General features: G+C 37.7%; 1 pseudogene; it reads right to left on the reverse strand.

The window, feature by feature from the left end:
• Nucleotides 1-353: 353 nt before the first annotated feature.
• On the reverse strand, nt 354-20,661 carry LOC141573380 (THO complex subunit 6 pseudogene; annotated as a pseudogene).
• Nucleotides 20,662-25,796: the final 5,135 nt, after the last annotated feature.

The following is a 25,796-nucleotide window of genomic DNA, read 5'->3' on the forward strand; positions in this document are numbered from 1 at the left end:
ACATTAAATGCTCGTGTGTGTGGTGCTAAGTATAAAATAATGCAAGTTAAGGGACCTTGTAACAGCTTTCAGATGCTAACGTTTGCTTCTAAGTTACTTGAGGGTGAAATTGATCTTCCTGTGGGATGACCAAGAATTTTATACTTCAGATCAGTAGGCAAACATTTACTGCACACAACAGTGGCATATATTTACATATAATATTTGCTCATGTGAACCTCAGTAACTAGAGGTGACTTCTTATCAATGCATTGTTTTGTTGGCTGGTGACTATGCAAAACTAAACCAGAGAAGGTGCTCTGTTTTAAATAAATATGTGGAGGGACTTCCAGAATGCGTGAAATAAGCAGACAATTGATAAGTATTTTTTTTAATTGTCACTAAATTTGAAGAAAATATTCATATGTGATTTATGCATAGAAATAACAAAAAAAAAAAAAGGCAATTGCTTGGAAAGGTTACTAGGAATAATCATCTTTTAAACTCAGTAGTATTTCCCTGCCAATTTTGAGAATAACACCTGATTTTCAAGTCAATTAGGATCTCTTTAGTTAATGCTTCTGTATTAACTTTTCAATAAATAGTTAGGTTTTATTGTTTGCTTGTTATATTTTGGAATCCAAAGATTCAAGAAGTCAGAAAGCCTTTCTGGGCCCCAGAAGCTGGGCATTTGGTGTATAACAACTTTTCAGGTTTCTCTGCGGGAAGGAGCAAGCCTTCCCCGAAACTGTCTCCACTGGGGGATCTCAGGTGTCAGAAGCATGGCAAGTAGGTTCTTATCTTGGCTGATTGCAGACCTTCCTTACTTCTGACTGTGCCATTAGTAGCACTTATGTCATATGTAATTATTGGTTAAATGTAATTTAAAATAAAAAAGAATGTGCCATTCTTTTCCTTAAAATCCCCCTGCACTTTTCCATTATGTAAGAATAAAATCCAAATTCTTTACCACGAGGTCCTATATAATCCACCTCCACATGCCCCTCTGGATTCACCATTCACCACCTTTCCCTCATTCCAGACATTCAAAAGACTTTAACCTTCTTGTTATGTCTCCAGCAGAGCAGCTCATCCTGTCTCAGGGACTTCACATGGCTTACTTAGCTAGGAAAATCCTTGCCCCAGGTCTCCGCATGATGGCTCCTTCTCTTCATTCAGGTCTTTGCTCAGAAATCTTCACAGAGTCTTCTCTGGGCACCATTACCTACCACTTTCCCTCACTTTGCTAAGTGACTTTCTAGCATAATATATGTATTATCTCTTCATGACATTTACCACTGTGACCTTTTATTGCTTATTGTTTGTCACATAATTTGTTTCATCTCCCTCTACTAAGAATGCCAACACCACAAGAGGTTCCTGTCTGTCTTGCTCCCTGCAGCACACATCACTCTTAGAAGAGTGCATGGCACATAGTAGGACCTCGGTAATATTTGCAAAGTATAGTCCCCAGACCTTATACTCTGTGAGGCAGAGACTGCCTGTCTTGTTCACCAGTCCTTATTTATTATTTTATTTATTATTTTGATAGTAGATCTACTTTTCTTGCACAATGCCTGGGATGTAGTTGGAAAGAATACTTTAAAAAAAATAACTAGAGAAATGAATGAATTCCATGGACAGATTTTGACTATAATTAAATATATGTATGAAAATGAGACTTAACTATGTTCTATACATTACACTACTATGTAACGGAAGAAATTTTAATTAATCCTGAGTTTCTATATGTTATTTCAAGGATTAGAAAATTATGGCCCTTGGGCTAAATTCTGCCCAGCACCCTTGTTTGTAAATAAAGTTTTATTGGCATTCAACCATGTGCATTCCTTAATATATTGTCTATCCATTTGTAAATAATGTTTTATTGGAACAGAGCCAAACCATTTGCTTATGTATTACCTATGGCTGTTTTCTTCCTACAGAGGCATAGTTGAGGAGTTACAGTAGAGACCAAGTGGCCTGCAGAGCTTAAAATTGGATATCCAGTCTTTTACAGAAGTTTTCTGACCCCTGTTCTACATCACAAAAGGAATATAGCATTAACATTGGGGCCATGGCAAGATAAATTGTGAGGCTTGTTGTGTGGGGAAAAGATGGCCCTCCAGGAAGCCAAGTAATCTCGGGCCCACGCCAGCTGGCAGAGAGCCTGCCTAAGCCATCTCTTGGCTTGGTACTGGGACATGCTTTGAGGTGACATTTTGCAGTACAGGCAGGGAAATTTCATGTCTTTTTTTTTTTTTTAATTCCCTGCCCCTCTTCATGTGAACAGAAAAATATTCCAAACCAGATGTATCTTAAAAAAGAAAAAGCACCTGAATAACAACACAAGTCGGCAGCCTCTGGATAAGCAAGTCTGGGTGCTGGGCTCATCTGCCTTCCGCGCCTGTCTAGTCGTGCTGGATGTGGCAGTAGCAGGAATGCTGGCAAAGCATCGCAGGCATTCTGTTTTCATAGAAAGGGAACTTCAGGCTCAGCCTTTTATATGCAGTCTATTTAGAAATCTTTCCTCCTTTTGTAGTTTGTTTTAGATATAAACACTACAAGTGTTCCCACTTGTGTAGGTGGTGAGAGGGGAGGAGCTACAAGTGGGAGGCTCCGCTAGGAAGCACAGAGGTTTGTCAGCCCTTCTGCTGTGATCTGCTAATTAAGGGGCTTTTGTTTTCTTCTGCGTGGCCTTGTCTCTAAACATGAGCAGAATTCTCCAGGGCCTTATCTTCTTTTCTTTTTTTAATACCGCAAGCCGTATCATGTCATTTGCTTACACGCACAACTCTAATTACATTCTGAGTCATCCTTGCATTTGTTCCGATACAAGATTATCATTTGCTGTGTAGTTGGGAAGCTCCACCTCCCCTTTGGTTCAAGCCCCATGGTCTGAGGGAGGGAGGGCCTCTTAGTGTTTAAATCTCTTTACAAAATGTAAAAAGATGTGCCCCCTCCTTTATCAAAGAGGTTTCTAAAGAATGAAGCACTCCATGCATGGGTTGTCTTTTCTTTAAATTTGGAGGCTCTGTACCTGAACACTTTTCTCTAACTCTTACATAGAAACACTAGAAGTAAGAGGTTTTCAGGTTTGTCTGGTCTTTATTGCCTGTCCAAATGTTCTGATTTCTTCCTGCAAACAAAAGAAAAGTTAATATTTAACTGAGAAAGTGATGAAAAACATGTAAAGCCAGATACATCCCAACTGGTAGCTAATAATTTCATCTATAATGTGTTTGGGCATGTGCAGATGTTTTCCTTTGGCAGTAAGTATTGGAGAGTAAAATATGTGTAATGAATGTTACATTTTTATATAAGCTGTGTGACTGTACAGGTCACTTACCGCAGGTCGACATTGGCAAGTATTGAAGCTCAGGTTTAACTATTGGAAGTACATGAAAATGAGCACAAGCATCAAACTGTCTAAAGTAAATCAGTAGCTGAAATATTAATAAAATGCAAATGAAATGTGATTATCCTGAGTTGTGAGTAATGTTTACATGAAAGTCAACAAACTCACTTGCATCAAATAGGTAAACTTACTATACATTTCTGTGGAACAGCTGATGATAATTTTGGAAGGTGGTGTATTTTAAAGTTTTGTTTTATGTGTGGTTTAACTCATTAAAAAGGTGTACACTTTATAGTCTATTTTATGAAAGCTGAATGAGTTGAATTATAAAACTAGACCCTAAAGATTATTGGAGGGTTACCATTACCAGAGAACAAATAAATATTTTAAAATCCCAGATTACATTTAATTTCTAAACCTTTAAAAAAGTTACAAGATTTTATAAAACATTTCAACACTGTTTTTGTCTTCACTATTAATATACAGTTGGCTAGATTAAAATCCAATGGATATTTATTGCAGCTAAAAATTTGCTGCATGCAGCAGACCTGACATCTATCTTATCTCAATTGACAGACATAAGAGGTAAGGATTGTATCCTTATTACTAATATCACCAGTCTTTTCTTTATTTTCCACTTTTATGCAGTTTTTAAATATCAAGAACAGAGCTGTAATAAACAGTAGTTTTAATATTTATAGTAATAATGAATAATTTATTGAATAAATTGAATATTTAGTAACTTTAAAATGTTAATAATAAAGTGAAGGCTTAATATTTTTTAACAAATGAATTGATGAATTTTAAATATTTTTTAGTTGTGGAAACCTATTTCCAAGCAAATTATTAGGTAGAAGCTTAATATGTAATCGAGATGCAAATTGAGGGACTAGAGGAGAACTGGAGTGAGGCCCAGCCACTCTTCAGCCCTTTCCCCAGAGACATCCTTCAAGGGGCCCTATGTGTTCAAAGGAATACAATTTTAAGATGGCTGCAGTGAAACTTGCAAATAATCAAATATTAGGTATGTAAAGTTGCCAATACCAATCTACTGGCAGACAGGAAAAATCATAACATTTGATAGTTTTAATATTATTTAGCAAGCTGATTGTAAGAATGTCCAAATTGTCATATACAAAACACCTTAAGAATATTAATGTGTAGATTACAGAAAAAAATGCAGGTTGCCCTAGACTCAAAAGTGTTGCTGCCCACTTATATTTAACATGACCCAAATATGTTAAGATAATAGACAATTTATGGATAATTAGTGACAAACTGTGTAATGTACCTATTTTCCAAATTATCAAATTTCATAATAGTGTACACTTATCTGTTTTAAATTTAGGAACATAAATTACATTGATTTCTTAATATCTCAAGCTACAATACAGTACAATATTCACTTAGAACAGAATTCATTGTTAAGGATAGTGAAAGGAAATATGAATTTTAAGGAGGCATTTTGATGTTTTCAAAAATTTCAAAGACTGTTGTTAGATTGACTCAGTTAATCTTTGTTTTTTATTTCTAGTATGTGACACTTACCAGAATTGCCATTTTCTTGTCCATATGTGCTGGTTACTTAGTATTTTAAAAGAGACTATCCTGTCTGTGAAGGTTAGTTCAGTGAAGACTAGATACAGTCATCCTTGAATCAATCCACTTTCCCAAACACACCTAAGCTGCAACAAAGCACAATGTGCTGACGGAGACTAATCATAAGAAAGCAGTGTCTTCAATTCCATTCATTCTGTGGAGCTTTCTGTCTGTCTTTAGGAGATGAATAATGCACAGCCATTTGATAGACTGATGGAATGAAGTCTCTAAAGTCAGGCCTTTTATGAAGTTATTGTTAACTTGCTTATTGTATTAGAAATGCAAGTTCTAATATTTTTTCCTGGCTTCTCAGCAGCCTGCTTTTTTTCAAGCCAGTTTGCCCAATCTGCACTTTGGAGACTTCTGAGGCTTGAAAAGTAGAAAAGAGAGGTGGTGACACAGTCCTCAGAGCTGGAAAGACAAGGAACTCAGAGAAGCTGGTTCCAGGCCTGGATGTTTTCATTCCTCTCCCTCCTCTGGTCTTGTCTTCAGTAAAGTCCTCTGTGCTTCTCCTTATACTGGCCATGGAGCAGAAGTGTTAGAGACAGGAAGGACAAGAGGGAGGGTGAATGAACAGGAGACCGGTGACTGTCCCTTTATTGGTGGCTGGGGGGCACAGTGAGGGACCACGAGACTATAGCAGTGTCAGAAAGACTGCTTCATGGGAGATGGCAGTGAGTCCTGTCACGGGGTTTCAGGATACAGACACGAGTCATGCTGCTAAGCACCTGCAACTAACAGAGGACAGGAGGCCACTTAGCGAGTTGTCTAATCAAATATGTGCTATGTATAGGGGGTCTGCTAGGTACGGTAGCCCCTGTTGTTGAGAAGCCTAAACCCACTGAAATAGACAGACATGAAAACAGATGCATTGTTTGTGTCCACTAGTTCCTGTATCGAGTATGAGTACAGTACCGCTCAGTGATGAAGTATGTTGTATCTAGAGCCAGACTGCCTGGGTTTGAATCTTGACAGCACCATTTCCTTGCTGTGTGACCTTGGGCAAATTCTATAACTTCTGCATGCTTCATTTTCATTACTGGTAAACTGAGGTAATAATAGTACCTACAAAATGGGATGATTGTTAGGAGTAAGCATGAGTCACATAAATTACTTTGCATAAGTCCTATTACATAGTAAATGCTAAGTAAATATTAATTATTCCTTGCAGGCAGTTCTGGGTTATAGTAATGGTTAAATGCTGAGCACTTTTACCAACTGTCAGGCCCTTTAGAAGAACCCTATATGCATTAATTCATAGAATATTTTCCAGAGACAATGATAGTTTTCCAACATGGCAGGTGAGGAAGCTGAGGCACAGAGAGGGGAAGGAAGTTGCCCAGCATTACCCAGTGACTAAGTGGCAGGGCCTGCACGCAACCCCAAGCACTCTGACTCTCTGACTTGTGCTCTTAACCAACTATGAACTTCTCTACAGCAACTTTCGTGATGTCTCCTCTTGTCAGTCTTCAAACCTTGTCTACTTAATTTTTTTCCCTGTGGTAGTCTTTGTGTCTCAACCCTTAATTCTTTCACACTAAATGAGTTGCCCCTTTCTGAAGTTCTGTTTCAGACCACCATTTGTCCCCATCCTAGCTCTAAAGCTTCGTGGTTAAATTGACTGTGACATGTAGGCTATGCTGCTGATCGAAGCACAAAGCCCAATTCTCTCCGCCCTCCCACAGGCCTGGTAACAGACCAAGGAATCCCACGTCTGCAGTCCTTCCTGCCTGTCTCCTTAGAAGCACCATCTCTTGAAGTTACAGAGCTTAATTGAATCCGACTATTTATTTTAAAATTTTACAACACGAAGAAAGGGTAACTTTAGACGGGGTGAAGTTTCCTATTCTAAATATCTTCCATTCAATTTAGCGACCTCCCTCTTTGATTTATCTGTGGGCAATCCTTGTTGGAAAAGCAAAAGGACATCTGGAACTTAAAATAATACTATGCACTTTCTTTTGTGGGTCATTCAGAGAGGTGTAAAAATGAGGCAAGCCCTGTTTTCTCAGGCAGTGACCTCTTACCTCACTTCCTGTTTTATCTATCATTGTCCCTATTAATTAAAATATTTCTGGTATTTTGGTTCAAGGCCAAAACACTGCTACCTGTAAGCAGTTGTGATGGCTCTTCCTCTCTTTTCCCTGATCTCAGAGGCCTGACCACTCAGATGCCTGGGCTTTGAGGCCATGGCTGATAAACATCAATTGCATGAGGTGGGAAGGCTCTGGCTTACCCTAACTTCCCTCTGTCCATTCTTCTGCATGGAGTCCAAAAGAGGAGTGATGAAAGAATGGGGAGGGGAGAAACAGAATTCAGGCATGCCTTTTCATCATCCACTTTTGCATAGTGGGACAGATTAAAACACGTATGAAACAAAACAAAACAAACTCGGCTTGCTTGACCCGAGTTCCCAAGAAGCACTAAGGATCAGCAGTGGGGGGCATGTCGACATAGGTTCCCCAAAGATACTGGTAGGACATGTGCATGAGAAAATGCACGCTGTGATATGTACGTGAATAAATGCATGCTCTGGTGCTCCAACTATACGGGGGCAACTTTTTGGTCAGTGAAGTGTTCTGAAGCATCCTAGTGCTAATGATGAATAATAACAAGGGTAACTCTTCCCAATCTGCAGGAGAGTTTTAAGGATTAAAACTTTTAATTTTAAGATTTTCTTTCTTCATCCTCTCTGTGTTTTTCATCTTTCATCTATTGTTTCTGATACCTTTATCTCCTCTCAAGTGTTAGCTGACAGAACAGCAAGTACATATTAATATAAGTTGGGAAGTGACCTCCCATATTTGTTGTACAGTTTGTACTTTATCTGGACAGATGGTTATGGTGCGATTTATCTCATCTGATAGCTTAACTACAATTCTTGCCAGTGAAATTGCTATTGCTTTGTGTATGGAATAAATCAGTTTGTCTGCAAAGAGGGCAGATATTCTGTCCCAAAAGCAAGTATTAAAATGACATTCCACTAAGAAATGTATTTAGTAACAAAAGGGTATTAATAAGTCTACCTTGATTAAGAAATATCAACATCCAAACAGATAAGCAAATACATTTTTATATATAGTAGGTCTTATTATATCTATTTTATAGATAAGCAAACTGAGGACCAGTGAAATAAAATAATTTTTAAAATGTTAAATATTTACTTTGAGACAGATACAGAATTTGAGCCCAAGTATTCTGAGTGATTAACTCTAAATCTCTTCATTATTTATACCCCTTCCACTTTTCCTTCACAAATTAAAATAAATTTTGATTAATGGAAGGTGGGGAAGAGGTTTAAATGAATGATACTTTCCTCTAAGTTTTTGGAGAAAATATCCAGAATAAATAGCCTTCTTTGGAGATCAGAATAATTTGCCATGCAAGTATAAAAATTGCTGTAAGAAAGCTATGTTCTTAGGAAACCTAGTCCCTGGAATCATTCCTGACTGGATAAAGAAATTTATTTCAATTAAAAAACATGTCAGAGGCAAAAATTAATTGCTGTTTTTACATGTTTCCAAATAAGTGAGTTCCTCACACAAACTGCCTCAGTTGAGGCTACTCTGATATAATAAAGATAATGATTTAAACTAGTTTATCTGCATTTTTGCTTATAAACAGAACCTCGTAGTGCTAGATTGTATTTCTTTCAGTTAAAGACCAAATAGGGGTAAAATATAGTCAATAGAGGAGATGGTTTAATATTTCAACACTAATGAATTAGGGTCCTGTTTGTGGCATTTCTAGGAAAATGACCGTATGCCATATGCAGTCTTAATCCTACTTTATTTTAGTTCTTAACTATATAAATATAATAATTGATTCCAGGTTTATGCTTAGAAAAAAAGAACAGAAAATTAATAAACACTCGTGAAGGTGAAACTGTCACTGTTTCTTACTGACAGTCAAGATAAACTAATCAACTAAAGAGACTGGTTCAAATAAATGATTAAAGTTGACAATAGAAGTGGAAATCCCACACTCAGCCCTCAATAAAGCTCTTAATTGAGAACTGAATACATATTGGAGCTAAGAAGTCTCCATGGCAGAGAGAAAGGGAAATTATTTTGTGATCATTATGTTTCATAAGGGACTAAAGCTCATATGCTTTGAGTTCACAAATCAAACTTGTGCAATTTTCAGGGGAAAAGGTCACTATGGAAATTAATTGTCCTGACCATAAAGTGTCCCTATATATTATTTTGTTTTTTAAAATGTCTTCTGCTGAATCTAATTCTGAAAGTCATGACCAAAAAAGATATCATAGGTAACAAAAAAATTCAAATAAACTCTATAAGTACATTTTAAAATTTTTTATGTTTCAAATAACTTACCAAATATTTTGAGGATTTCTCTTCTGCTCAAATACAAAATATCCCCTGTAGAAAATGAAATTAATATATGCTCAGTCTTTCTCTGATTACTGGGCAATAATTGAGAAACCAGTGGCAAAGAGGTGATTTTCTATCAGAAATGTACACAAGTACTACCTGCCCATTAAGTGGACACTCAGAATCTTTGAGGAAGGTATAGTTTGAAACATTTTATATAGTTTTTAAATTTAGAACCAAAAAACTATGCAAAAAATGCAATTTTTAATGTAACAGGTGGAAAGAGTGTAAGTTAAATAGTTAGAAAACAGTACTAGAGGGTAATTGTTGGTCGTATTTTCCAAAGATGATTATAATAGTATTGTATGTGTGTATATTTATAGTAGTATGTCATAAGTAGTATTATGTCTTACATGGCATCATCCCATAAAGAATTCCCTTCTCTTTGAAACTGAGTCATAAAAGGCAATTCAGTTTTCATCTTGTTCATTACAGTATTCTTGCTTGGATCTCTGAGCTGCTATTTTAGAGGTCCAACTATCTTAAGGCCACCATGTTGTGAGGAGCTCAAGCCACATGGAAAGGCTGTATGTAGGTACTCTGGTTAGCAAGTCCCCATTTTTGAGTCATTCCAGCCCAAGCTGTAGCCACATGTGCGAACAAGCCTTCAGATGATTCCAGCCCTGGCTCAGTAGGTTACCTCCAGATGTGGAGTTAAAGTCCCAGACATCATGGAGTAGGAATAACTCATCCCTACTGGACCTTGTCTGAAATCCTTAGGTCTGGGAGCCTAATGAGCATAGCTGAATGCCAAGCCACTAAATTTGTGGGTCATACATTAGAGAAACTTAAACATTTTTGCAGGGCTTACTATAGAATCGATCACTATGGTATCACTGGAGAGTTTGCATTAGACATGTGCACTGACTTCCAGAAGCTGTCCTTCCAGTAAGGCTCATGATATGGATAGAAGATCATTAAGTGTTGGTTTTTAAGCTTCTTTCTGTCCTTATTAGATAAATATTTCACTTTAACATAAATTAAGATTCAATAAATGTAACTTGAAGATTGCATAGATCTTAGTACTCCTTTGAGCAAAATATTTATTAATAAGGATTTTTCTACCTTCCAAATAGTGTTTGTAAAAATCCTCTGAGCCTTCCTAAATTCCAAGTCAACCACGAGTCCAAAATACCAAAATAATACATCATACAGTTTATGTGATTCTAAATGTTTGAAATTTTTCTGATCATTTAAAAATTGTAAAAATCTCAGTGAATTCATATTTTTGGGAATTAAGGCAGGAAGCTATTTTGTAACTCTATACTACTTAACCTGTCATGTTTAGGCTGTAAGTTTAAATCCAGATGTTTCTGAAAGCTGTTTGGAGCTCAGCTGACTGGTGGTCTTCCAAATGTTAAATGAGTCAGCAGCAGCTGTTCAATTCACAGCAGTTTGGAATTTCTGCAATAAAATCCATCCCAGAGTCTTCCTTTCTTAACTGATGAGCAGAGGATCTGGACTTGAATGAAACAGGTACAGGATCATTCTTAAATGTATGAGGGGTTTTGCTTGTTACATTATATATTGGTTCAAACCTAATGGAAAACAGAATAACAGTAAACACAGAGAACATAACTATTTTTTATACTCTTTGAAGTAATCCTACTTCTGGGAGTCATTCTGAGGGAAATAATTGAAAAGAAGGAAAAAGTAATATACACGACCGTGTTCACTGCAGGTATCATAACAGGAACACTGTGAACAATAGATATAATTATTTACTTGGTATGTACTATGAGACCTTGCATACATGATCTCTAATGTTAAAAAAAATCTGAAAGGTGAACAGTGCTATCCATAGCATTGAATGAGGAAACCACATACACGCTCCCACAAGCAGAAACTGGCAGAACCAGCAGACACACCAATGCAGGATTGGATGATGAAAGGCCATGTCTTCAGCGACAACACGACTGTAGCTGGTAAAAATCATATTTTGACAAGAGAAAATCCCTATGAAATGTTGAATGAACAAGCTTATATACCTGAAAAATTATAGCAATAGAAAATAATAGCTAATACTTTGAGCATTTAATATGTACCAAGCCTAGAACAGACAATGTAAAGGTGTCATTTTATTGTATCCTCTCAATTCTGTACATAGATGCTGTCCTCATTTTAGAAAAGTTGTACATATTACAGCCCTACTTTGTGTGCGGAGAGTACTGGAGGCTGGATGTGTATTTGTAAGTATACGTGTAAAACCACTGACAGGAGCACACCCAAAACATTCATAAGGCTAAGGGTTCGTTTTAGTGCTGGAATTGAATATTTTTTACATTTTGTCTTTTATGCCTGTTGTTTTTATTGTACAATACAAGTGTGTGCCATTTTTATAATCAAAATAATATCAGCTTTATTTTTTAAAGAAAAATAAGTATGTCTAGACTGAGGGCAAACGCCAATAAGCAGGAATGAAATGGCCACGATGGGGACTTGACCATGTTAAAATTTCCATTACTTTTCAAAATAAGTGTCCTCAGGGGAGATAAATGTGAATAGGCCTTTATAAATAGTAATGGAATCAGTAGATAAAGGAAACCTCAGAGAAATATTTTGGACCAGTTTTTTTCCTTTGGTAACCACATTTTACCACTTACAGTTACCTTTCAACAAGACCAGTTGTGAACCCGTTTTTATCGTGTGGTTGTCAGTTACTTCACACCAATTTTTATTTCTTATTTCCTTTCATTCTACCTTTGTGGATAAGCTGATGTTGAAAGCACTGATTGGTGAATTACAGACAGAAATTAGGTTGCAGTAGTCCACAATCCTCAGATGATTTTATTCTTTTTATTCAAAAAAAGAAATACATTTAAAAAATTTTATTTAAGAATTACAGGAAGGATGTGCCCATGTTGGTTCATCGATTGTACTAAATATGCCACACTGATGAGGCATGTTGAAGGTAAGGCAGTATATATGTGTGGGTGGGGAGGGCTACGTGTGAACTCTGTATTTTGTGCTCAGTTCTGTTGTGAATCTGAAACTGCTCTAAAAGGATAAAGTCTATGTAAAAAATTACAGAAAACTAAGTTATAAAACAAAAGGTGAATGGGTGACCTAGGTTTGCAGAGTATAAAACCAGGATTAAATGCTTTTGGAGCTGATGTAGCAAAGAGAGCAGGAAGGCATGTGAGAGAGATATTAGGGAAGTTATGACCATATGCCACAATATATATGAAATAACTCTGCAAGATCTTAATATCTATCCCAGTGTGTTTACATTGGGCAACCAGAACTTTCCAAAAGTCAAAACCTAATCATGCCATTCTCCTGGTTAAATGCACCAGGGGCTCCTAAGTACCCTCAGAATGAAGATCAAACTCCACAGCTTACCAAGCTGGGCTTTGCTCACCTCTCTAGTTTCATCTTTTGCAATTTTCTCCACAGTTCTCTATGTTCTACCCCTACCTAAACCGTTCTTTTACAATATCGTGATTTATTCTTCTTCCTTGACTCCATACATTCTATTCTGCAGCAATTTCCTTGTGTCTCTCCTGAATAAATGGATGGAGAGATGGACGATTCATAAGTAGATGTGCTATAGGTCCTGCTACTCAGTAGGGAATGGAATTTGATAGGAAAAGAGACTAACAAGATGATAGAAAGGTACTGTCAAATTTTGAAGGACATCAAAAATAGTAATAATAAGAAAATGGTTTTGAACTCTGCAGTTGCATTATGAAAGGGTGAATGATCAGAAGCTGGGATGGTAGTGTTGCAGAAAAGCATGTGACAGCTCAGTGATATAGCTTAGTTGTGACAGCAACCAGGATCCGGGCAAGAGACCAAGCAGCCCTCAGAGAGTTGGAGAACTCAGGTCTATTACATCAGCGGGCCCAGAGGAGTTAACACTCCCAGCGATGGACCCCATCTGTAGGTTTATACAGGCTTTTATAGGCTGCCAGTTTACACTTTGCAACATCATATGCAAATAAGGTATAATAAAACTTGACTAATTAGGAACAAGCTTTGTAGAAATGGACCAATCAGGAGTGAGGGAAATGGACTAATCAGGAGTGATAGAAATAACCAATCAGGAGTGAGCTCCATACAAATAAAGCACTACAAATGGGCCAATCAGGAGTTAGCTCAGGGAATCAATAGAATTTTAGGGGTGAGTTCCACTTTCCTAGAAGTAAGCCCTTTCAGAGGCAAAAAGTTAAGATAAAGCCACTGGACCAGGGAACCGGATAGTGCTGTCAGGAGAGTAGAGGACCTGCTGGTCTTTTTCATGGAGCTTCCCACCTCAGTAGGGAGAGTGGCCCTCACAGCTCTGACACTTACCTAAAGTAATAGGGTAATAAGGTCAACAGATGAAAGGATGGGGAAAGCAGCTGGAGAATCAGGTAAATATACAATTCTGAGGGGGAAAGTCATAATAGCACTTAGGCAAATAAAATAAAACAGGTCTTCACCAAAGATAACACTGGTATTTTAGAACTGAGGATTTTACAAGGGTGCTATACTCAGATAATAAGTATTATTGAAAAAATATAAACTTATGACTGAAAATGTTTCTGTATTTGTGGTATATGGAGACTTTGAGTAATTTCCAATATTGCATAAAATGAGAATGACTCCATTTCCATCTTTTCAAATAAGAGGAGGAAAGTACAGTCCTAAAGCACTTCAAAATTTCTTAATTCAGATGCAGGTAAAGAACCCTATTCTGTCTTCCATTCATTGGTGTATTCCACACGCTTACAGGTTATATAGTACAGATTGTGTTAGAGAATTCAGTCTAATTACATATTAAGTCCAAGATTAGTAAACCTTACAATGAAGGTTCCAACCATATAAAAATATACACTGGTACTTTCAGGCAAGATACATACTGCATAAGTCTATTTGTATTACATAAAGGAATGACTTGATTCTTTTAAGTCTGTTTGGTTTTGCAAATTAAGTGAATCCCATTTAAAAAATTAAGTTCCATTTTGAAAATAAAGGCATTAATCATTTCCTTGAGGAATCTGTTAGGTGCCAAGAGCCCTCTCTATTCAGAGAGGTATATTAAATGATATTTGCTGATCTTTATGTCCATGTGGCATATTTTCTTTTCTTTTAAACAACTTGAGTCTGGCCTTGTGTTTTCAATTGAGTCATTACACATTTGTAAGCATTGCATTTTGTAATAAGTAATGTGAAACACTCGTTAGCATTTATCAAGTAGATCCTGCCTTATGATTTATTTTGTGACTTTGTACAGCACAGGGAGCTTCCTGGTTAGTATTAGGAATATGTGTGTGCTGGTAGTCATGCAAGCCTTAGCAAAATAAGTGGAAATCTGGTTCTGTGAAAACATGAGAAATTTCATGTTTGCTGAGCAAGAATAATGGTCTTGTAACACAGAACATGTGGATATATAAACAAACACATATTTATGCCTAGAAATAAAATATGCTCACTGGGAAATTCACATTCTCTTAAAATACACACTCCTCTTACATTCTCATGACTTTATATTAAGGAGTCTTATGCACGCAAATGAGTACAACGCCTAGATAACTGGACACCTCAAACCAGGCGATGACCAGCTGTCGTGCTAATGGTGATAGGGAAGCTATTTAGATTCTTTATGATGGAAAATAAATGGGGCAAAATTAGAAATCTCCAATTAGCCAAGTATTCCCTTCTTTAAAAAAAAGACAAACAAGAATCATTGGCATGCTTTCTGCCTTCGTTCTATAAGGAAATGTGTTATTTCATAATATTAATGCCCGTGTGTATGTGTGTGTGTGTGTGTGTGTGTGTGTGTGTACATGTACATGTATATAATTTGGCTTTCAGCATGTGATGGGCTGTAACTGTGAACTGAGAAGGCTACTTTACCTCTCTGAGCTTCAAATATCTGTATGTATGAAATGAGGATAATGCTGCCTTCCTCATAAGGTTGCTGTGGTGACAATGAGACTAGATTTATTAAGCACCTAATAACAAAGTCTGGCACATAGAATTATGTTTAAAAAATTACAACAATTTAAAAATAATTTTAAACATTTGCCTTCCAAACTGTACCCAGCAAACCTAAGTGACATTCTTAGCACTATATAGCTTATGAGTAATCAGATGAAGACTGTTTTAAAATTACTTTTAGATCCCAGTGAATATATCTCTTGTGTAGAAGAATTTAAAATAATTTTTATAGATGTTTCTCCCTCAAGTTGGTGAAGCGTAACTCTCCAATCTCAAGTGTTGTCTTTCTAAAAAGTACAGTATTGGAAGGGGGAACAGAAGGGGACTTTACAGCAGAGAAACCCGACAAGCACTACTGCAGCCAGGGATGAAAATCAGCGTCAACAGTGGTAAGTCATGTTGACAGTGTGTCTGCTTATCGGTGTTGTGAAAGTAACACAGAATGGCATTGTTTTCTGTGGTCTCCTCCTCAAAGCCTATAACCCCAGTCTAATCATTATAGAAAGAAACATCAGAAAATCTCATTTTTGACACTGTGTACAAAATATCTGACAAGCACTCTTCAAAAATGTCAAGGTCATCAAAAAAGGCAACAGGAGCCTGAGGAGACATGATGAGGAAATGTCATGTGACATTCTGGATGGGATCCTGGACCAAAAAAAAAAAAAAAATAACCAACATTAGCTAACCCTAAGGAAATCTAAACAAAGTATGGGCTTTAGTTAAAAAAAAAAAAAAAAAGAATAAAGAAACAAAAAACCACAAACAAATCCTGGTGAAAATGTGTACTGTCTTGGATTTGATAGACAAGCTTGATTATGTTATGCAATGGATTTCTCTAGACTTTAAGGAAGACATATCAGCTAATTCTGTTGTAATGTGAATAATTCTTTCAATGAGAATCTGAGAGCAGTTCTGCTGGGCAGGGCCTCCTCCTTCAGAGAGTTATTTGAAAAGGAAAAGATCTGCAAGAGAATATATCTTAGCATCTCAGATCTGAAGAATTCTTAAAAAGCTTCCTGAAATAAGAGAGATAAGGCTTTTCCTACCTGACATAAAAACCTGGGACATATCCTAATGTTTATGAGAGAGGTGACAGTTATATGCAAAAGAGATCGTACTTTGGAAAAACGAAGTCCTATATGAACATATAAAAATGGATTTCCCAGGCCACCGAGGATGCATTAAGTGCAATCTGATGTGTTTTATTACCCTTCTACAATATTGCAAGTGAATACAATTAGGAAATTTGCTGATAGCACATACCTACCAAAACATTATAGCCTCTGTGAATGCCATTATTCCAGGCCCTTGAGGCTGCAGGATTATAATTTTAGTAAGAAAAATTAGGATATAATTTTTTTCCCAAAATATATTAATTTCCTTTGTCTATCATTAGAAGGGCTACAAGTTGTAACAGAACAAGAAATCAGAGCTATATCATTTTATTGAAATATTTACTATAAAACAAAATACCCTCTAATTTTCATTATATCAAATCAGATCTGTGAAGTATTCTAGTTTGTGAATATGGGTATGGCTTTGACTTGTCTATTCCGTAACAGTTGTAATGAACATCACGTAGATTGCACGCAGGTCAGTGGTGAAAGTTTCCCTGCTCATTTCAGCTTACAGGAAGTGCTTAAAGGCACCACTTAAGCAATGCAGCAAAATCTGCGTCATGTTATTCTTTTGTATGCCTCATGGAAGTTATTCTTAAGATGTGGTACAGTGTTATCCACATTGCCTGATGTCAGATCTCATTGCATGGTGACTCAAGACATACCTGTTGTGTGTTAGAGAGGAACTTGAGAAGTATAATTTGAAAAGCCAGAAATCTAGCTTGGCTTTCCAAAAAAGATTGTAGTGATAAAATCACATAAATTAGGAATGAAAAAACATTTTAGACTTTGGCCAATTTCAGGCTGATTTGTGGGCTGTTTATTGTCCTTTTTATTTTTCAGAGATGACACAGTTAATGGTAGTGTTCTCCAACAGTGTGAGAATGGTTTTTCCTTAAACTTTTCTGCAAAGATATTCTTTGGATAAAATAAAGTCTGTCCCGGAGATTTCCTGTGTAAATGATTTATAAAGCCTGTGGTTAATCAAAATTTGCTCTCCAAGGTTGCATTCATTAATTTATTCATTCACTGAGTACTTATTGACTGGCACCATGCATGTCAGCATTGCACTGAAACTCTAGGGATAAAGGTGAGCAAAAACAGACATTATACCTACCCTCATAGGGCAGTCTAGTGAGGAAACGGATATTAAGCAATGGACACACAAATAATTCTAAGGTAACACAATAAAGTAGAGATACAGAAGAGACAAACACAGTAAGAGTACAAAATAAAGGATGGACTTGGTCAGGATTTGAACTGTTCAGCTACTGACAGCTATAGACACACACATTTACAAAAAAAGAAAAAAAAAACAAAGTAAAGAAAAGAATTAAATGAAAAAAGAAAAGAAAAGAAAAAAAAGAACGAAATGAATGAGCCCACCTTGTCTATATTTTATGCCCATCTTTTTGTTTTTATCAGGGAAACCCTAGCGTTTTGTGGTTTTACTTCCCCAAGTAACAAGTATTTGCTCTGGGTTCCTCCAGTTTCTCTATTGTAGCTTCATGAGCACAACCCAAGATTATTGTTCTTTTTTTTTAATCACCTGAATTTGACTGAAAACTGACAAAAATGGGGTAAGGGGAGGGGAAAGAAACTGGTTATCTATACAAAACCCATGTGGGGCCAATTCAGTTGAAAGGTTTCCTTCTAATTACCACAGGCCTCATGTAAGATTTGAGGAATTTATATTTCAGGGAGGATACAGGTTCCAGAAGTGGTTTAGAATTCTTATTTTCTATTGCCAAAGTGGCTGAGATTCTCTTAGTTATGAATGAGCTTGTCGGAGGCTCATCCGGCTCAGCAGCACCGGCTCCTGCGTGTGTCTAGCGGGGCAGGGAGAGACTGTGAACTAACTATACTCCATAAACCTGTGGGCAAAGACTTTGCTAATATTTTTGCTACTAATATTCATAAAATTGCTTTTACAAATAGAAAACCCAAGTGAAATGTGACATTTACAGAAATAGATTAATGGCTACATCTACACAGATTAACTGGAACAGCTGTTTTGATTAAAGAGACCTGTCAGTTCAGCACAACTGCTTGAATGACTTTTTCAATTTGATTTTATTTGATCTGATCTAAGTACTGTATAATACCAAGGTAAAAAATGTACCCCATTTCTCAAAATTAGAAGCATGGACTTTAACGTTGGAGGGAAACCTGAAGGTTACCTAACCCCACCTCCCAATCAGCACAGGAACGTTTTTTTCCATAAATTCTGTTCCTTTCGATTCACCTCAGCATGATTACATGCAGCAAAGGAGAACCTGCTGGTAGGCAGGCAGGCAGTTTCATTCTAATGCAGTTATGAATACTAGGACTTATTCTTTTGCATCCAGTTGTAGCTTCTATTCCTTTCCCTTTGGAAAGGATGTCTTTCTCTCTTCTACACAAATGCCTTCAATTACTTAGTATGGAAGTAATCCTAGACAACTTACTTTCCTGAGCATCAGATTCCTCATCTGAAAAAAGGAACCAGTGGTATTATTTCCTAGGGTTTATGCAGGAGTTAAAGCCGACAACTTACTTAAAGTGTCTCCAGCACACAGAAAGCACTGCTTTATCAATGGTGCAGTCAGTATAGTATCGTTACTGTTGTGCTGTTATTTTACCTCCCTAACATCTCTGTTTGCCCAGCTATGCATTCTTTGCCTCTTTATTTGTTCTTAATATACTTCGGTCTATTTTACCTTAAATTGTAGAGCTGAACACGGTACCACCCATGGTCCTAACAATGTAAAACACCATGCGACTGTTTCACTTATTGGTCTGGACATTTTACTTTTCTTTCAACATAAATGTTACCCATTCTTAGTGTCTTTATCACACCATTGGATCATACTATCCCAAATAATTCCCTAGGTTATTTTCTTCCTTTCTTTGAAAAGGCCAAAATTTTATTTGTATAAAAAAAGAAGAAAAACTCTCCAAACCTGAGATGGAGGTGGGGGTGTCGCTGGAAGTCAGAAGGACAGGGAGAAAGCTTGGTAGCCTACGTTGGTGAAGACATCCAACCTGCAGCTGTTGCCTGCGGCTGTCAGGATCTTGCACTTGGGCTGATGCTTGCTGGCTGAGGCTGAGGCTGAGTCTTAGCAGCCCTGGGAAGGAGCCAGGCACCTGGGCCTTGATCTCCTCACTTAGCTGCCACTGGCTGACGCAGTGACCCTGGCTGCTGATAGAATCAGGTCCTGGTAGAAGGTGACGTGCTTCTGTGGTGCCCGCATAGGGAAGATGGTGGTGGGTGTGGAGGATCGGAGGTGCCAGAGGGTGAGCGCTGGGCCACCTACACCGACAATCCAGTCTGAGTCAGTTGCCAAACATCCGATCCAGCGCCCACTGTGGGGCCTCGAGCACTCCTCGTGCTTGTAGACCTCCATAGTCTGGACCTCCTTGGCCGGGCGGAGGTCCCAAAGCCGCACAGCCCCATCCTCATCACCTGACAGCACCTCGGGGCTCCGCTCCCGCAATGCCAGGCAGTGGATGTAGTCGGTGTGGCCCCGGAGGGCCCGCCTGAAGGTCCCCATCTCAAGGTCCATCGAATGCAGCTGACAGTCTCCCCCAGCCAGGAAGAGGGATTTCTCCTTGGGGAGGAGAAGCAAAGCACTGACCTCAGGTACTTCCAGGCTGGTCCTGTGTGGGGGCTGATGTAAGGAGCAACAGCTCCTTACAGCCCTTCTTGAGGATCCCTGCCCAAAGCCAGGCCTTTGCCTCCCCATCCCCAGCACCGAGCAGATGTCGATCAGTGCAGACCATGCTGTAGACAGGCCCATCATGGGCTTGGAAGGTCCCCAAGGGCTTCTTACTTTCCTCTCTGTCCTCGGAGCTCAAAGCAGCAGACAAGCTAAAGACGGCTATCTGCCCGTAATTGTTGCCAGCTGCCAGGAACAGGGTGAGACTCTCTGGGAGAAAATGGTCCTATGCAGCCCGGGCAGAGCCGTAAATGCTTCCGCCTGAGCCGGAGGCCCCGCGTGCGGCACAGCTCGCTCCACCTCCGCCACTAAAAGTCCCAGAGCGCCCCGCGCGCCAGGCAGCCCCACGGGTCCGCCAGCGTCGAAGGGCGTCTCCCCTTAGCGGCGCCCCGCCTCCCAGCACCGCCGCCGCGCACCCCGCGCCCCAGGAGCGGAGGAGCCCGCCAAGAGGAACCCAACACTAGGCGGCGCCCACCGCGGCCGCGCTGCCCCAGACCCCCACCGCCACCCCCACCCCACTGGGCGGAGCCGCCTTCCAGCCGCCTGCCGTCTGTCTTCCGTGCCCGCGCTCCGGGGGGGTTCGTCATGTGAACAATTTTACACCTGTCTTTTCTCATATATCCTTTTGGTTTCATTTTAAGCTAAAAGTAAGACTTTTAATTTATCTACATTAAATTGTATTTTTCTGAGTGGGCTTTTTGTTTTAGCCTATTTAGAACTTTAAGAATCTTTAACCTGTTACCCAACAAATTATATTTTAATCATAACTTTAGGTCATCTGAACATTTGACAAGTCCCTTTTCTAAATCTTCAGTCACACCATGATTGTTGACTAGGATGTAGATGAGAATTAACATTTCAACATTGTATTTATAATCCATCAGAGGAAATGAAGCCCTAACATACGGCACCAGTGGTGGGGCTCCAGGGCAAGGGATTGAATTTGGGTATGATTCCTCCATTATAACCTTTAACAACCAGTATTCAGGTAAATTCCTAAATCCTTTGATTTGCCTTGATTTTAGAAATTACTTTCTTAAATGTTTTCTCATTCTTACCTACACAAAATGTATGCAACACATCAGGCCTGGCAGGTTTAGGGTTGTAGCTGAGAGAAGCAATAGATGACACTAACATTTAGTAACATCAAACCCTACATTTAGAAGGAAAACCAAAGAGATTATTATTTTCAGGCATAGAATCCAGCTTGTCAGTCTCCATGGAGCTGGTTGACAGACTCCTAGAGGCATATCACTTTAAAAAAGGAATTAATAAACTTAAAAAAAGGAATTAACATTCTCTAGTGACAGTGGACACTTTTGAGATTCAAAGGGTGGTCTATTAATAATTTCATCAAGTCATTAGGCATAAACAAGACTATAAGGGAAATCCTCATTTTCCTGACTCATATTTTATGCTCAGTAAAATGGATATTTAAGTAACTGAATTGCACTTTAGAATTGAGTGGAGATTTAGAAGTCACTTTGTTCACCTTTTCTCTGCATACAAAAAACATGTGACTCAGTCCAACCTCTCACAGTCCATGTTACAACACCCCTGAATTAATGATTTTTCAGTCTGCTCTAATGAATGCTTTCAGTGCTAAGCATGGTGGCACTACCTGGAGGGGTAGTGAAAAGGCTCCTAGAGGGTTTAGCAGCTTTATGTATTACAGTTCTCCTAGATAGAAGTCCTTCCTGGAACTTGTTTAGGAACTTGTTACAACTTGTCCTAGCAATTTGTAAGTTAAATTGGTGTCCACTTGGTAGTGTCCCAGCTATTTGAAGACAGTTATCTCATGGGCAGAGTTAGATGAGTGATATGATGGCATGAATACCACAATGTACCTTTCCCCAAAATTGCGTTTAAAATGCTACCAGTTTGAGAGGCATTTGTGTTTAGGATCAGGTCCCCCTAGAGGTGTAATATGGTTATCTGAATTGTTTTTCCTGGCATATGACTGCTACTGGCAAACTCAGTGGATGCTATATTGCATTTATTTGGAAATGGAGATGCATAGTGAGTGGACAAAGAGTGTAGACACCTCAGTCAATGTGTATTGAAGTGAAGTATTTAGTCACTTGCTTATCTTTTGGTGAAATTCTCTTTATACTCTTAAAATATTTCATGTTGAAATATTTAACCGTGCCGCACTTCCTTCAACAACTTGTCTTAATTCTTTAATATGAGATCAAATATTAACTTTTCTGGGAAACTTGCTTGAACTCTACAGTGTTTTGCGTCCTCTTTTATTTACTGTTCTAGCTCCCCATGCACTGTGTCGTCGCCTTCTTCTTTTTTGTTTCTTTTATTGGGGGTAATTAAGTTCATTTATTTATTTACTAATGGATGTACTGAGGATTGAACACAGGACCTTGTGTACGCTAAGCAGTCACTCTACCACCGAGCCATACCCTCCCCACTGCGTCTTCTCATCCTCATTATCACACTTATCACACTTTTCACACTGTGTTTGTTTTCCTATCTGACTCTCCTGATAATACTAGCATTTACTGAGTGCTTACTATGTTCCAAGTTCTGCCCACAAGATTTAACTGATTAACTCAGTTGATCCTCAGAACAAACTTATAAGAGTACAACTATTATCATTCCCGTTTCAAAGAAGAGGAAACTAGAGCACTACTAGTTAAGGAAATTGTCCCAAAATCATAAAGTCCTAGAGTGTCTGATCTAAGATGTTGGGCTCCTAACTATTACCCTATGCTGCTTCTCTGGAGCTGCTCTTAGAAGGCAGGAGCAGGCTTTGCTCTTTGTATTATCAATATCTAGTACCCTGCCTAGAACGTGGTAGGGACTTGATAAATAGTGTTGAATAAATGAATGGATGCATGTTTTCTACTTATTTTAAGTACTTTGAGTGATAGAAAACAAAAATCATCAAGATTTTAAGAGTGTAAAGGACTTTAAAAATTATTCAAGCTCTTGTTTTGTATCTGGAAAGATTATGATGCATAGAGCTAAGTTCTATGCATAAGATCACTTTCATAGTTTAGCTAACATATTTTTATCTTTCTACCACATGCCAGAAACTGTCTCTAATGCCTTACATGTACTATCCTGTCTGATCCTCATCTGAGTGGATATTCTTATTATCTCCATTTTAGAGATGAGGAAACTGAGGCATAAAGAGATTATCCAGTGTCTCATAGTTGTTAACTGGCAGAGCAAGGAAAAGAATCCAGGCTGGCTGGCTTCAGGATTCATGCTCTTACCCATCACACTGAATTTGCTCTCACATATATAATCATTGCCAGACCTAGCCCCAAGTGAATGCTAATTCCTAGAGTTTTTCCATGCCTTATCCACATATTTCAAGAAATACACTTACTTTAACTTAATGTCAATATTTACATTGTCTAAATTTTATAATGCACTTAATATGTTTTATTTTATTTGCACTTTTAAGTCTCTTGGTCTTTAGAACATATTTTACAGATCTACAAATGTGATTGAGAGAAGTGCTTATATAGTTTTTAAAGCAATCCTTTAATTTATCCTAAATAACTTTCAATTTTTTAAAAAGGTCATCTATGAGTACCCTAAAATTGTCAGCAGCTGTACATAGAAGTTGAAATATATGTATGTGTATATCTGTTTGCATGCGTACGTGTGTGTGTGTGTGTGTGTACACAGATAGGTATTTGAATTTTAAAATGCAGGGGAGATTGGGACCCATCTTAGGAGACTTCTAAATATAGCTTAATTTTAATGTTTATTTTCCAGCACTCAGAATATGACTTTCTTCTTCTATATTGGAGTTTTATTTTGGGAGGAGGATTAATTGGTTAGTTGGTTGTGTTATGCTTGCAGTTAGTTTACAGATTATAAAAAATAAAAGTTTCTTTAAAAGTTTTTTTCATTTTACTGGGGTTGTATTAAACGTATAATTGAACTGCAGCAATAAATCATTGTTGTATGTCCTGGCTTGTGATTCATAAGTCTTGTAACTACTACATGAAACTGCAAACACAAGAGTCACATTTTATTCCTTTATCTGTGGAACCTCAGGTGTGATAGTCTGATGACACCTGTGAGTTGGGCCATGTGAGTCAGCAGCTTCAGCTAGAAAGATCTTATGCATTTAACCCCTCGATTTCTAAAGTCCCCTTTTCTATCTGCTCTCAAGACTCCATCTGTGAATATATATTTTTATACTGACACTATGACCCAGTATGTTTTTGTGTGGATGAACCAAATTATGTAGTGAAAGTGAGCTCTTCCGAAGGAGGCTTAAGTCGTGTTCACATTACATAGAGTTAATCTGTGCTGTTTGAGAGATGGTAATTGAGAAGTCGTAATAGAATCAATTTCAGTTTTGACTTTCAGTTTTTGACCTTTCTTTCTTCACATTGTTATTGCCAAGGTCATTGTCATTGTCATTACACTCTAAAAGCATGTACTTATTTTTCAATTAAACAATAAAGTGCTGATAGTTTATTTAACCCCCAAGAAACTGGAATTAAATACAATCTGCACTATGTCCTCTTGAAGGTTTGCAGTTCAAAGCAAATTTCTCATATGGTCATTACACAGTTAATGAATAAAACTTTGACCACATTAGCGTTCTCGACAAGCAATTTGTTTATTAAACTGGCACTTCTTATACTTGTTTGCTATGTTCTTCAATAGAAAAATGAATATTAATACATCTATTGGACTATTTTGAAAATAGGATGGTATCTAGAACATAAAGCACCATATATCACCAATGTACATTTATGTATGTATGTATTCATGCATTTATTTATGAAAATAGAACCATCAACCAGCAAAATATAAGTAGCACCCAGAATTTATTGACTGCTTACAGCATAATTTAGCAACAACATTTATCCCATTTCAATGCAGGTTAAAAGTGATTGAATTTTGAAGAGTAGGCTTGGTAACATTAAACTCATTAACAGTGGGGTTGTTCAAAGATTTTTTTTAATGTATTATATTGACTCTGAGACACCAGTGATTGTAAGCAGCATCATTATTTTAGGGAAAATAATAGTGAATACTGACAATTCAACTATGGCACTATAATTTCTTATCACTTTGATTGTAAGATGTACCCTGACTGGGAGAAGTTAAAATATGATAGCACTGCATCTCAGGCTGACCCACAGCAATAATTCAGAGATGAAGAAACAGTTCCTTTGTGTAAGTATCTACTGTGAATACTGACAAGCGGCCTGTGGCCTAGGGTTATGATATTATGGTGCCTTTCTCTAAAATTTAATTCAGGTTTGTCCTAGTGTAATTACTCATGAGTTTCTCAGAATTTCCCACTGAAATGCTCTTGAATAGAGAGAGGGAAAATGAAACCCCAAGAGTTTGTAGGTATAGTCTGAAATGATCTAGCCCTACACAAAATTTATAAATATTAATAAGATAGTAAGAAATGTGCTAAAATATAAATTTTTAATAGATAATAGTGTTTTTATTTAAACATTTAAAAATAAAATTAATTTTCAAATAGATGTTCCATATGTTTCTTGAGGCTTTGTATGCCCTAGGCTTAATTCAGTATGCCTCTGAAATTCAAGTACCCTTGGAGACTCAGGCAGCCAGAGACAAAATATAGAATTAACAACAGACCTCCATGATTTTTAATTACCCCAGAAAACTGACAAAAGGACAAAAATAAATTACTTAGTCTCATTAAAGAGTATTAACAAATTTTCTATGCTGGACTCGATCCAGGCAGTGCCTTCCT

The sequence above is a fragment of the Camelus bactrianus genome, chromosome 15, assembly GCF_048773025.1.
Source record: "Camelus bactrianus isolate YW-2024 breed Bactrian camel chromosome 15, ASM4877302v1, whole genome shotgun sequence".
Taxonomy (NCBI): Eukaryota; Metazoa; Chordata; class Mammalia; order Artiodactyla; family Camelidae; genus Camelus; species Camelus bactrianus.